Here is a 12,558-nt window from a genome sequence, read left to right on the forward strand (position 1 = left end):
AAACGCAAAACCAGATCCCCCCACAAAACAGCCCATTTAATCCTCTCTTGAGGAAATACAATAGCCTCTTGATGGAAAAAAGTGAATTTGTTTTTCTTTAGTTTAGCCTTACCCCTTACAAAGTTGCTATTTCAAGTCTGAAGCTATAGGTAAAGTTTGCCCTTCCTCTTCCCTGCACACTTTTCACAGTCCAGCTGGGAGTGCTCTTTGGGTTTCCTTCCTTCGCAGATTTTTCCTGCTTTCTTTCCCTTTCTTTGAGGCCAGGGGCAGGGGAACTGTTTCCCTGTACAGACATTACATCTCTTTCATTTATTTTGGCTTCTACATCCTAGTGAGCCTTGACAGGCACTCATCTGCTGAATGCGTGTGTGTTAGGAAACTACAAAAGGGACTGATGAAAAGTAACAAACAACTAATGTTTGCTACTGAAAGGAATACTGACAAGACATTGATATTAACATTTAGATCCCAGAAAACACAGAAACATGTTCAGAAGGAGAGAGCAGCTTCAAAATTAGGATAGGAGAAAATTGTGCTAGTTTCAAGTCCCCCCTAATTGTAGTTTATTGTAGGGTCCAGCAAGGACTAAATAAAATCTGAAGCAATTGTAGATGTTGATTCTGCATGAGAACTAAGATGCAAGAGCATGCAACCTTTGAACTGCTGGGCTGCTCTGTGTGTGTGTGTTGGTTGTTGTGCCACAAAGGTGGCCTAGGAATCAGATGCCTGAGAAATATTTGGAGTATATGGCTTCAGTGAGGAAGAAGGATGCAGCTGTATAAACTCAAAATTCCACCTATATATAAAGTAAACAAGCAAATTCTGAACCCTGCTTAGACCCTGAAATCTTCAGATATATTCTTATTAAAGTGTTAGATTCCTAAACTACTGGTCACAAGACTCTTGCAGGGAGGTCATGAGCACCAGATTCTAAGAGTGAAATACAAGAACAGCTGAAGAGGTGCATTCTTGCTGTCTTTCTCTTCCCTCCTCCATAAGAACATGAGACCCTCTTCTCTCCTTCCACCCCAAGATTCTGCAAGCAGCAGGTCTAGGAAGAGGCTGCTCAATAAAGAACCTAAGAAGAGCCCTGCTGGATCAGGCCAAAGACTCATCTAGTCCTGCATCTTGTTTTCAGAGGGGCCAACTGAATGCCTATGGGAACCCCACAAGCACAACCCAAGTACAACACTCTCCCCACCTGCAATTCCTAGCACTGGTATTCACAGGCATGCTGCTTCTGACAGTGGAAACAGAACATAGCAAATCTGATATGGCTATCCTCCATGAATGTGTCTAATCCTTTTTAAGGATATTCTCAAAGAACTTTTTCCTTTTAATAACTTTTCACTTTATCACCTTAGAACAACAAGAAAAATATAGCTGTAGATCTATTTTTTTTTCTTGGCTGGACACTTGTCCTTCCCCAGACAATTGAACTTAAGGGAGATCACTTCTTCCTGTTTCCAGTACAAGCTAACTGTATGCAATGTTCTGATTTGCTGTCCTGTGTGACAATCATGACATCACTCACCCTCCCATGTGGAGCAGCGTTTCAAGTTCTCAAAAAACTCTTACCCAGTTTGATGTTTCTGAAAAATAAAAAAAAGTATTGAATTGACATAAAACTGAATATATCAAGCAACTGATTTGTTGCGGTTTTTAAAGTTGAAAGCCTATCTGAAGCATGGTGAGAGGAAGCGGAGAGGAAGTGGATATCTGCAGTGGTTCAGAGCCATCTATATGGGTCATTAGGCAAGACCTAAAGGCAAGAGGAAGCAGAGTTTGTTCTACAGCAGAAAAAAACTTGTATTAATCCTTATAGGTAGGTTCTCCTGTACACACTCACTTATACTGATTTTTTGAAGGATATATTCTGTGATCCTATCTAATGTTCAACAGTGTCCCAAATAATGTCAGGTGTGGGTTTATCCCAGGGTTTCTGTTAACCCAAAAGTTAATGATCATTCTGGGAAGAAAAACCAAGCATTAATATGGCTTGTCACACTAAACTCTTTTGTCTGGTCTTTTAAATAGACACCCTCTGCTTATCCTGTTCACAAGGCTTGCAGATCCATGGAACATAGAAATCTGCCTTATACCACGTCAGACCATTGGCCCATCTGGGTTCAGAATGGTCTGCATTAACTGGCAGGGGCTCTTCAGTGTTTCACATTCCCAGCCCTACCTGGGGATGCCAGGGATTGAACCTGTGACTTTCCTCATGCAAAACAGATGGTCTACCACTGAGCTACAGTCCTAGTGGCTTAAAACAGGACTTCTCAAAATGAAAGGCTGACCTCCCTGTAGAGGCATGAACATTTTACTAGGGAAGGCAGAAGCAGTAAATGTCAGATACTCAGTGAATGTCAAAACATACTGAGCATAAACCAAGCTACCAAGGTGAGAAATGGAGCTAACAAAACATGACTCAATCACTAACATGGAAATACAATATATAACCTGAACACTTTCTGGAGTACTAAACATGAATGGTGAAGAACGATTGGCTGACTGAACATGAAAATTAGAGCACGATCAAACTGGAAATGATTAGAGGTTGTTAGTGTGTTTTACTAGTACTCAGGTGACCTGGGTTCTAGTCACTCCTTAGTCATAAAGCTCAGTGGGTGACCTTGGGACATGTGCTATCTCTTAGCCTAATCTATCACCCAGGGTTGTTGTGAAGATAAAATGGGGGGAGGGGGGGAAAGCCATGCTCCTTAATCTCCATGAAGGAAAGATGGGATGTAAACGAATTATTGTTTATTTTATTTTCTTGTATATGTCATGACTTATTATTTCACTGATAGATTATGAAACTCAGAAGCAGTGCTTGTCTTCAGGCCAGAAGGTTGGCCCTTTAAGAAACTCTAGAATTTCAAAAAGGGGTGCAGCCCAGAAGAGACAGACTGCAGGCAGAAGCTTGAAAGGCCTGAGTCTAATTTCAACCCTTGTCAGAGTAAGTTGGTCTCTTTTGACGACCAACCTGTCTTGCCCTGTGGACAGTTCTGTGGGATCAGATCAAAGCCTCTGCAGAAAGGACAACTAATGGGTACTTCTCATTTTTAACACCATTTTAAGTCTTTCATTAAGTCACTATACCCATTTTCTCACCAGATTTGTCTTCGAGACCCTCGTTCACTTCTGAATTCTTTCCAGTTTGTCAGCATTCTGTTTCAAATATGGTGCCTAGAAGTAAACATAGTACAGGGTTTGTTTTAGAGAAGAGAAAAAAACCCTGATATATGTCTGAACTCCTTATGTTTTTATTGGGATTTTCTTGGGGTGAACCTTATCAGATGCATCACTAGTCTGAAAATTTGCCTTTGCCAATAAGACCATCTGTTCTATTCACACAGCTTGAAATCTCTGGAGTGTTTCTCACAGGCTCATAAACACGCAGCCCTTTTTACGGTCACCGGTATTCTGTGTCAACTCTGTGAACAATGAGAGAGTACCCAGGAGGTCCCTGCAGGAAGCAGAACTTCCCTTGTATAATTAACTGGGTGGGAGGCTGGGGAATGGAGATAGTACATGAGACACATCATACAAACCGTTGAAACAATAAACAAACAAATGAGCAAGCTCCACTTCCTCTTCAGGCACTGCTGTTCCCATTGCTTCCTTACTCAAGGGCCTCCGATTGCATCCCCCAAACCCCTCCTTTGCTTACAGCAAGTGTTTTAACCTTCTGTGGGCATGGCTTCTGAATAAGGTGGTCTAGACTAAATTTGGCACATGGTCCAGCTTTTCCAGCAGGTGGGTTAGGCTGGGAGGCAGAAGTGGAGTTTGGCACATTTGAAAGTAATGCTTTCACTGCTCAAACATGCTGTTTTGTTACAACAGAATTCAGAAGCAGGAAGGGGCAAGAGGCTGGATACTCCAAGACCCTGCTGTAAGGGAGGAATCTCCATCTGTCAGCATCCCCCCCCCCATGGCATAGTCCAGAGCTCAGTTTGCCACAGGCAGGGGACTGGTGCAACATGTTAAATTGCCTTCAGAAGGATAGGTCCAAACAAATCAAGAAAAGGAGATTACAAAGGAAAGGCAGTTCCCACTAGCCCATCTGCTTCAGCTGAGAAATGCCTTTCTCAGGTCATGGAAGGCAATCAGTTATCCTAGTTTTACTTTCCCCACCATTTCTCACTTTTCCCCTATTTTAAGATTGGTGGTTTGGACTGGATAGGGTGAGTGAAGTACAGATGGGGATTTCCTTAAGGGCCCTGGCAAAGTTGGGAAGGTTTTCCTTTGTTATGGAAATTTTAGATAAATGGCCCACAATGAGGAGGAAATAGCTGAAGACTCCTCTAGAAGGTGAGGGCCATTTTGGTAAAGGGGCATGCTTCTTTCTTCCCACTCCCCACTTAGGAAAGGATGTTGTAAACTAGATGACTGTGAGAGAAACAAAGGGCAGACTGCAGTTTTGAGTCAGATCCAGAGGAGGCGGCACAGAGAGCTGGGCCTGGGCTCTGAAAACACCGTGAGGCACTAGCTCTCTTTCTGGACATCTGATGTGGAAGCAGTGTTGTCATTTCTTGGAGTGACTAAGCCAGGAATGGGTAATGCCCTGTTCAGGGGCCTGGTTTAGCATCACAGGCAAATGTCTATGACTCCCCAAGACCTCACGGATTTTGGCAGCAGCAAAAATAAAAATAAAATGGGCACAGCCCCAGGGTAGGCAGAGGCCAGTGCCTTGATGGACAGGCAAATCACTCACTCCTTGCTAATCAGATCAGTTATTTGATGAGCAGAGAGGGGGCAATAGCCCTCTCCTCAGCTGATTTGCGTGGATCAACTGAGGAGAGGTGGGGGCTGAGTGAATGTGGGATGGCCACACCCCCAGAGGCCAAGGGTGAATGCAACCCTAAAAAGTGGTTAGCTACCTCTAGGCTACATCTTCACCTATGATCAACCTGTATATTCATAAATAAACTCAAACTTTACAAAACACAATAAGCTATAAGTGACCTACTTCTCAAGGAAACAACACCCCATTAAGCACCACACCCATGGAATTTCTCAATACCCAGAGAAGTAGAATTATTATACAGCCGCAAGAGTGGCTGTATTACTATAGTCAGTGGGGATTTTTCGCGTTCTACCATGTTAAATGAAAATACCCCCCTCTCCCCTTTCTGGTGCTTTGTATAGTCCCAATTCAAAACAAAAACTTACAAGTCTTATACTGTTGGATTCAGAATCGCTTGCTCTACAACTCTGGAAGTTTTCTTGGTGATACACAACCCCCCCCCCGGAGAATCCACAGGTTAAAGTGAAAAACGGAAGGGAAAAAAACTAGAAGCTGTTTGGACTTTTTTTTGAGAAATTGACATAATCTGTTGAAATTCATTAAAAATCAGAGATGACTGTAAGGTATCCCTAATCAAATCCCTGAGCTTGCCCCAAACACAGTACTTCATCTGTACTAGGTTTAAATAAAAAAACCCCGCATGGTTTATTTTTAATTAATTTATTAAAAAATGCATTAGAGTGGATTATAACGTACCTCATGCATAGAAAAGCAGTTCTTTTGTGTCACTCTCTCTCCCCCTCCCCCTCCCCCTTCCCGTCCAGTTACTTGGAGGAAGCAGGGGAAGTCTGCTCCTGTGATTAGTGGGCAACAGACATGTGACTCACACTGGCCTTCTGCTGAGCTTGCTCTTCCCTCGTGCTCCTACCTGGAAGTGAATGCAGTAGGACTTACTCCCAGGTAGGGATATACACCAAAACGTCAACTGCCCCCCCATGCAACTGTTTTTTACAGATCCTTGCTCTAGCTACAACTCCCATCAGTCCAATCCAGTGGCCATGCTGGCTGGGGCTGATGGGAGTTGTAGTTTAACAAAAGTAACTTTTTTTTTTTTACAATAATTTTTATTCAAATTTTCATAAAACATACAAAACAAAATCATAAAACATTCAAAGACAAAAAACAAAACAAAACAAAAATAATTAACCAAAAAAAAATAAAATATTGGCTTCCCATTTGTCACAGATCAAATCAGTTATAGGTCTACAATATATAACAATCCTGTCTCTTAAATCATATTATAAAATCACTTTCCTCCAGTAGTTATCTTAATTAATCATCAAATCTCATAAACATTACTTTATTCTTTCCACAAAAAGTCAAAGAGAGGTTTCAATTCTTTAAGAAATATATCTATCAATTTTTCTCCAAATAAACATGTCGATTAATCCATCTCGTTAATAATTATAATAATCTTATTGTCATAACCATAGTCCAAATAAACATTTCGATTAATCCATCTCATCAAAATCTGTTAGGTTCAATAATTTCAATAGCCATTATTCCATTATCCCTATTAGTTCCATCTTCCATCTTCAATAGTCCTGTTAAGTCCAGTAATTTCAGTGTCCAATCTTCCATTATCAGTATTCCATAATAATCTTGCTGTCGTAGCCATAGTCATATAATAAGAGTCTGATGGGAATTTCCTCTATCCCAAATATTTTCTTGCCATCCATTCTGAATAAGTTGCTGAAATACTGTTGTAAAGTCATATCTCTGTTCTTCTTTTTTACAAAATGCACTGGCTCATCTCCTGAGAGTTTTTCCATTGTCACATGGCTGCAGTTAATTCCATAGATTTTCTCTATATCAAACTCCATCACGTCATTCCAGTCCAAAAGATTATCCAAGCCATTGATAACTTTATCTCTAATATCTTCATTAATTTCTTCAGAGATAACGTTAAATTCCAAACAGTAGATTTTATTTCTAAAATCCATAAACTCCAGATCTTTTTCCAATTCCACATTTGTTCCAATCTCCAGGGCTTGTATCTTCCCTTTATTTTTTCTTTTCTCATCTCTGATCTCATTCTCCTCTCTCACAGGATCCCCTATTTCTTTAAGCTCCTGCGTCATTTTGCTCAGTTCAATTTTCAGCTCCTTACTACCCTGTCGCAGGGTTTGTTTCGTTATCTCAATCTCATCCATTATTTTCTGAAACATAGTTACTTCCGGATTCTCAGCCACTTTCTTGATTGCCATTTTTAAAACCACGAAAACAAAGCAAAACAAAAATAAAGAAGAACCACTTCTTATTTCAGCAACAATTGGGTTAATATTCCAGGCTTGATGACATCACAGTATAAACAGAGCAGCCTGCCTTATCTCTCTATGTTCAAGAATGCAAAACAAATTTAGTTCCCAGCATCAAAACAGTTAGTGGCGTCGTGAAGAAGCAGATTCGTCAAAATAAAATAGACCAAAAAGAGAATAGTCCCAGACAATATAATATTCCTCGGAATAGAAATCAGGAATAGAAATCCCTCTTCTGTTTATATCTTTAGAATGCACTTCCAGGACAGCTTTTTGCGACAGAAACAGAGATAAGCTGTTAATTTCGTGAATAACAGAGAAGAGTTATAGCTCACCCAGAAGTTGTCCAAAGCCGATCAATCTGACAAATCTCCTTTTGCTGCAACAATTTAAACCAAGTAAAAATAATAGAAAGAAGGGTGCTTGCCTGTTAGTCCGTTCTCTCTTTAAAGAAAAGATAAACATATCGCTTAAACAGATAGAGCTTGTTCGGAAATCCGTCCGGCATTGTTGGCTGGACCTTATCTCATAAATTAATGAAATCCAGTCCTCCCAACAAAAACAGGCTTTTGAGGTTGATCTCTACGTTTCTCTCTGCCCGGGAGAAATTTCATCAGTCAAAAAAAAATGTTCTGACTGATTTATATCTGAATAAGCTTCTTTTGAGGCGGGAGCCCGTCCCAAAAGCAGGCACAAGCGAAGTCACCCTTCCCGGAAGTAACTTTTCAAAGCTCTGGCTGTAACCCCGCCCTTTCAGGATTGTAGCCAATGAAGCCAGAGTTGTGACTTGTTGATCCAGGCATGCCTAGACTCAACGTCAGAAAATGGTGGCTTTAAGATTTTTGCAGTTTGCGTAAGTAATATGGCTTAACATTTTTTCCCTCTTCTGTCCAAGAGTCAGACACTGGGCTATGAAATATGAAAGTATTTAATCCAATATCTGCATTTCTGGGAGTAAAGCAATTTCTGGGAGTAAAGTATGTACCTGGAGTAAATCCCATTGAACTCCATTAGGACTTACTTTTGAGTAGACATGGTTAGGATTGTGCTGTAAATTAATGGGTCTTTGGTAAACATAGCACAGACTTGTGTTTGTGTTGTAAATCTTTCTCCCTCCAACCCTATTTTTAAAGAAATTAGGCAGGGTTTATCACAGTTTTTATTATGTAGGGAACTAATACTGATTTTTTTAAAAAATTAATGAAGTTTATTTATTTATTATTTGATTTATATCCCACCCTTTCTCCCAGTAGGAGCCCAGGGCGGCAAACAAAAGCACTAAAAACACTTTAAAAATCATAAAAACAGACTTTAAAATATATTAAAACAAAACATCTTTAAAAACATTTTTAAAAGCTTTAAAAACATTTTTTTTAAGAAAAGCTTTAAAAACATATTAAAAAGCAATTCCAACACAGACACAGACTGGGATAAGGTCTCAACTTAAAAGACTTGTTAAAAGAACAAGTTCCTTATCACTTCAGGGTACAGTTTTCCCTGGTTGAGTAAGCCCCACTGAATATATTGGGACTTGCTTCTGAGTAAACAAATATAGGATTGCACTATAAATATCTTTACAGGTTGTATAAATAATAAACGTATTTGATAGTCATGCTTATATAAACATTTTCATAGAATCATAGAATAGTAGAGTTGGAAGGGGCCTATAAGGCCATCAAGTCCAACTCCCTGCTCAATGCAGGAATCCAAATGAAAGCATTCCCGACAGATGGCTGTCCAGCTGCCTCTTGAATGCCTCCAGTGTTGGAGAGCCCACTACCTCTCTAGTAATTGGTTCCATTGTTGTATGGCTCTAACAGTTAGGAAGCTTTTCCTGATGTCCAGTCGAAATCTGGCTTCTTGCAACTTGAGCCCATTATTCTGTGTCCTGCACTCTGGGATCATTGAGAAGAGATCCCGGCCCTCCTCTGTGTGGCAACCTTTCATGTACTTGAAGAATGTTATCATATCTCCCCTCAGTCTTCTCTTCTCCAGGCTAAACATGCCCAGTTCTTTCAGTCTCTCCTCATAGGGCTTTGTTTCCAGCCCCCTGATCATCCTTGTTGCCCTCCTCTGAACCTGTTCCAGTTTGTCTGCATCCTTCTTGAAGTGCAGAAACCAGAACTGGACGCAGCACTCAAGATGAGGCCTAACCAGTGCTGAATAGAAGGGAACTAATACTCCACATGATTTGGAAACTATACTTCTGTTAATGCAGCCTGATAAAGCATTTGCCTTTTTTGCAGCCACATCACACTGTTGGCTCATATTCAGCTTGTGATCAATGACAATTCCAAGATCCTTCTTGCAAGTATCCCCCATCTCATAACTGTGCATTTGATTTCTTTTCCCAAGTGTAGAACTTTGCATTTATCCTGGTTGAATTTCATTCTGTTGTTTTCAGCCCAATGCTCCAGCCTATCAAGGTCCCTTTGAATTTTGTTTGTCTTCCATGGTATTCACAAGGTTTTCTCAAGGTTTTCCATTTGGAAAGGAAAGGGGCTTCCCCTCTGCCCAGTGCCCACCCACCCAATATCCTCCCCTCCCCCTCCTCTTCCCCTCCCTGCCCCTCCCCTGGGTCAGTGTTGGACTATGACCTGGGAGACCGGGGTTCGAATCCCCACACAGCCATGAAGCTGACTGGGTGACCTTGGGCCAGTCACTGCCTCTCAGCGTCAGAGGAAGGCAATGGTAAAACCACCTCTGAATACCATTTACCATGAAAACCCTATTCAAAGGGTCACCATAAGTCTGGTTGACTTGAAGGCAGTCCATTTCCATTTTCAAATATGTTTGCATAGAAATAAAGCCCACTGAACTCAAGAAGTATGCAAATGATCAAACCCAACCTCCCTTCTCCCTCCTATCCTCTCCCACTTGCACCTTTGCTCCCCCTTCCTTTGCCCCTCCCTCCCCATTCCCATCCCCTTCCAATCCACTCCTCCCCCTCCCCTTCCTCCCCCTCATGGTCAGTTTTACCTACCTTAAGCATGATTGCATGGAAGTAAATACCATTGAACTCTATAAGCATGTGAATGATCAAACCTGTTCTCCTCTCCCCCTTCCTTTGCCCCCTCCAATATATTCCTTCCCCCCCTTTTTCCCCATGGTCAGTTTTTCCTATCCTAAGCATGATTGCATAGGAGTAAATCCCACTGAACTCAATAAGCATGGAAATGATCAGACCTGCTTTTCCTCTCCTTCCCCTCTCCTCTCCCTTTCTCCTTCTTCTTCCTCCCTTGCCCACTCCAGCTCTCCATCCCTCCCCCCGGTCAGTTTTACCTATCCTAGGCATGATTGCACGGGAGTAAATCACACTGAATTCAAAAAACATGCAAATGATCAAACTTGTCCTTCTCCACCCCTCCCTCTCCTTCCTGCTCCCATCCCCCTCCTCCCCTCTGCGTTTCCTCCCCTCCCTCCTCCTTCATTCCCCATCCTCTGTGGTCAGTTTCACCTATCCTAAGCATGATTGCAGGGGAGTAAATCCCATTGAACTCAATAAGCATGCAAATGATGAATCCATTCTCAGCAAACTTGCACAGGACCGGATCCCATTTCTTACCTCTCGGATTAAAAAGCAGGGAAATTCACTAATAGGCAAAAAACCTTACGGTTTAAGAACGTACCTATAGCCCACAGCTATTTCTATCAAACTTTAAAAAGCAGAGAAATTGGGCAGCTATAGTGATGCACCAGGGAAGCAGGAGACCTGACCTCCTCTCTGAGATATTGGACTGCCCTACAAATTGGTCAAAATGCAAACACAGTTTGGGTTGGTCTTTCACAGTCCAATCCACTTCCTGTGTAGCTTGGAAGAATTTGGTAACGTGTGCCTCTGAGCATATGGTGAGTGGTGGCAACACCTGCAATCAGCCCAAATAACAGAAACAAGACATGTGCTGTGCTGATCTTGTTTTAGCAGAGAGGAACCGACATTATGAAGACTGTTGATATAGTTCAGATGGTCACTTTGAATATGTCTGATTTCCTTTGCAATTTTAGTAAAGTTTCCTATAGGAAATCATTTTTTTTTGTTTCTATTTCTGTGAATATGTGAAGTACAGCAACACTTTGCAAAATTTACACTAAAAAAACTCCAAACATAATAATGGCACTGACTTCTGCAGAATAGTCTCCAGTGGACCTCAGGAGCGTCTCAATTTGCACATGCTAAAACAGTGGGAGGTGAAATATATTCTAGCAAAATGGTAGATGTGCTCTATGTTTTTAATTGACCGTGAACACCTTGCCTTAAATGAAGTGGTTTAAACATAGCAGGCTGAAAACATGCATCCTCTTTTTTCAAATAGCTAGAGTCATATCTGAAGTAGCAACATATTGGAATCAGTCTGATTTTACATCAAACTGCAGTTTCAGATTCAACTGTTAATGCACCCAAAATAGAAATAGAACATAACCTCCAATATAAAACACAAAAGGCTGTCTTCACCATCACATGACAATGACCAATAAAAAGGCTTTGAAATTAATAAAAATACATTTGACACAGATTTCTAGGATGAATAAGGAGGGGGAAAATGTTCTGGTTTAGATTCTATGTAGATCACCATCACATGACAATGACCAATAAAAAGGCTTTGAAATTAATAAAAATACATTTGACACAGATTTCTAGGATGAATAAGGAGGGGAAAAACTATTCTGGTTTAGATTCTCTGTAGAAACATTAGTAACACAGGAAAGAAGCAAAGTAAGAAGAATACCAACAAACATACAAAAATATAATTCTCCATCTTTGGAGATGGCAGGTGTTGCCACCACTCACCATATGCTCAGAGGCACATGTTACCAAATTCTTCCAAGCTACACAGGAAGTGGATTGGACTGTGAAAGACCAACCCAAATGGTGTTTGCATTTTGACCAATTTGTAGGGCAGTCCAATATCTCAGAGAGGAGGTCAGGTCTCCTGCTCCCCTGGTGCATTCACTATAGCTGCCCAATTTCCCTGCTTTTTAAAGTTTGATAGAAATAGCTGTGGGCTATAGGTGCATTCTTAAACTGTAAGGTTTTTTGCCTATTAGTGAATTATAAATAGATGTGCAACCTTTCATCAAGTAGGAAGGGAACATGTGAAATTTGGTGAGGCTAACCCGTCTGCCCTCCCCATTTCCCAGCAGCCCTGCTGGCCTGGACACTTACCTTGTCATGACTGACCTTGAAGGGGAAGAACTGAAGCCAGCCGCAGCCAGTTTGAAACACCTGGCCCATAGACTTTTTTAAAAGAATGCTGCTGCTGCACCTATCTTCTTAGTAGTTGTAGTTAATTTGTGTGGATTGGAACTAACATTTCAATGGTACTCCAGCTGATGGCTTATTTGTTATTACTTTAAATACACTCTCTTGGCATTAAGCACAGCAAGAAGTCTAGTAAAACTGGAATAGTGACATTTAAAAATGAAGCCTCACAAATAGGCTTTTAATCTCTTTCTAATAAGAAAGTTATCTGCTAAACACCAAGTTTA

General features: G+C 41.0%; 1 long non-coding RNA gene across 1 annotated transcript; it reads right to left on the reverse strand.

The window, feature by feature from the left end:
- Positions 1-1,439: 1,439 nt before the first annotated feature.
- On the reverse strand, positions 1,440-12,318 carry LOC133384435 (uncharacterized). The gene is made up of 3 exons (XR_009762559.1): positions 12,236-12,318; positions 3,118-3,192; positions 1,440-1,592 (listed from the first exon to the last, which is right to left on the reverse strand). It is a non-coding gene; the product is annotated as an uncharacterized LOC133384435 (long non-coding RNA).
- Between the last annotated feature and the right edge of the window lie 240 nt (positions 12,319-12,558).

Source organism: Rhineura floridana, chromosome 4 (genome assembly GCF_030035675.1).
Source record: "Rhineura floridana isolate rRhiFlo1 chromosome 4, rRhiFlo1.hap2, whole genome shotgun sequence".
Taxonomy (NCBI): Eukaryota; Metazoa; Chordata; class Lepidosauria; order Squamata; family Rhineuridae; genus Rhineura; species Rhineura floridana.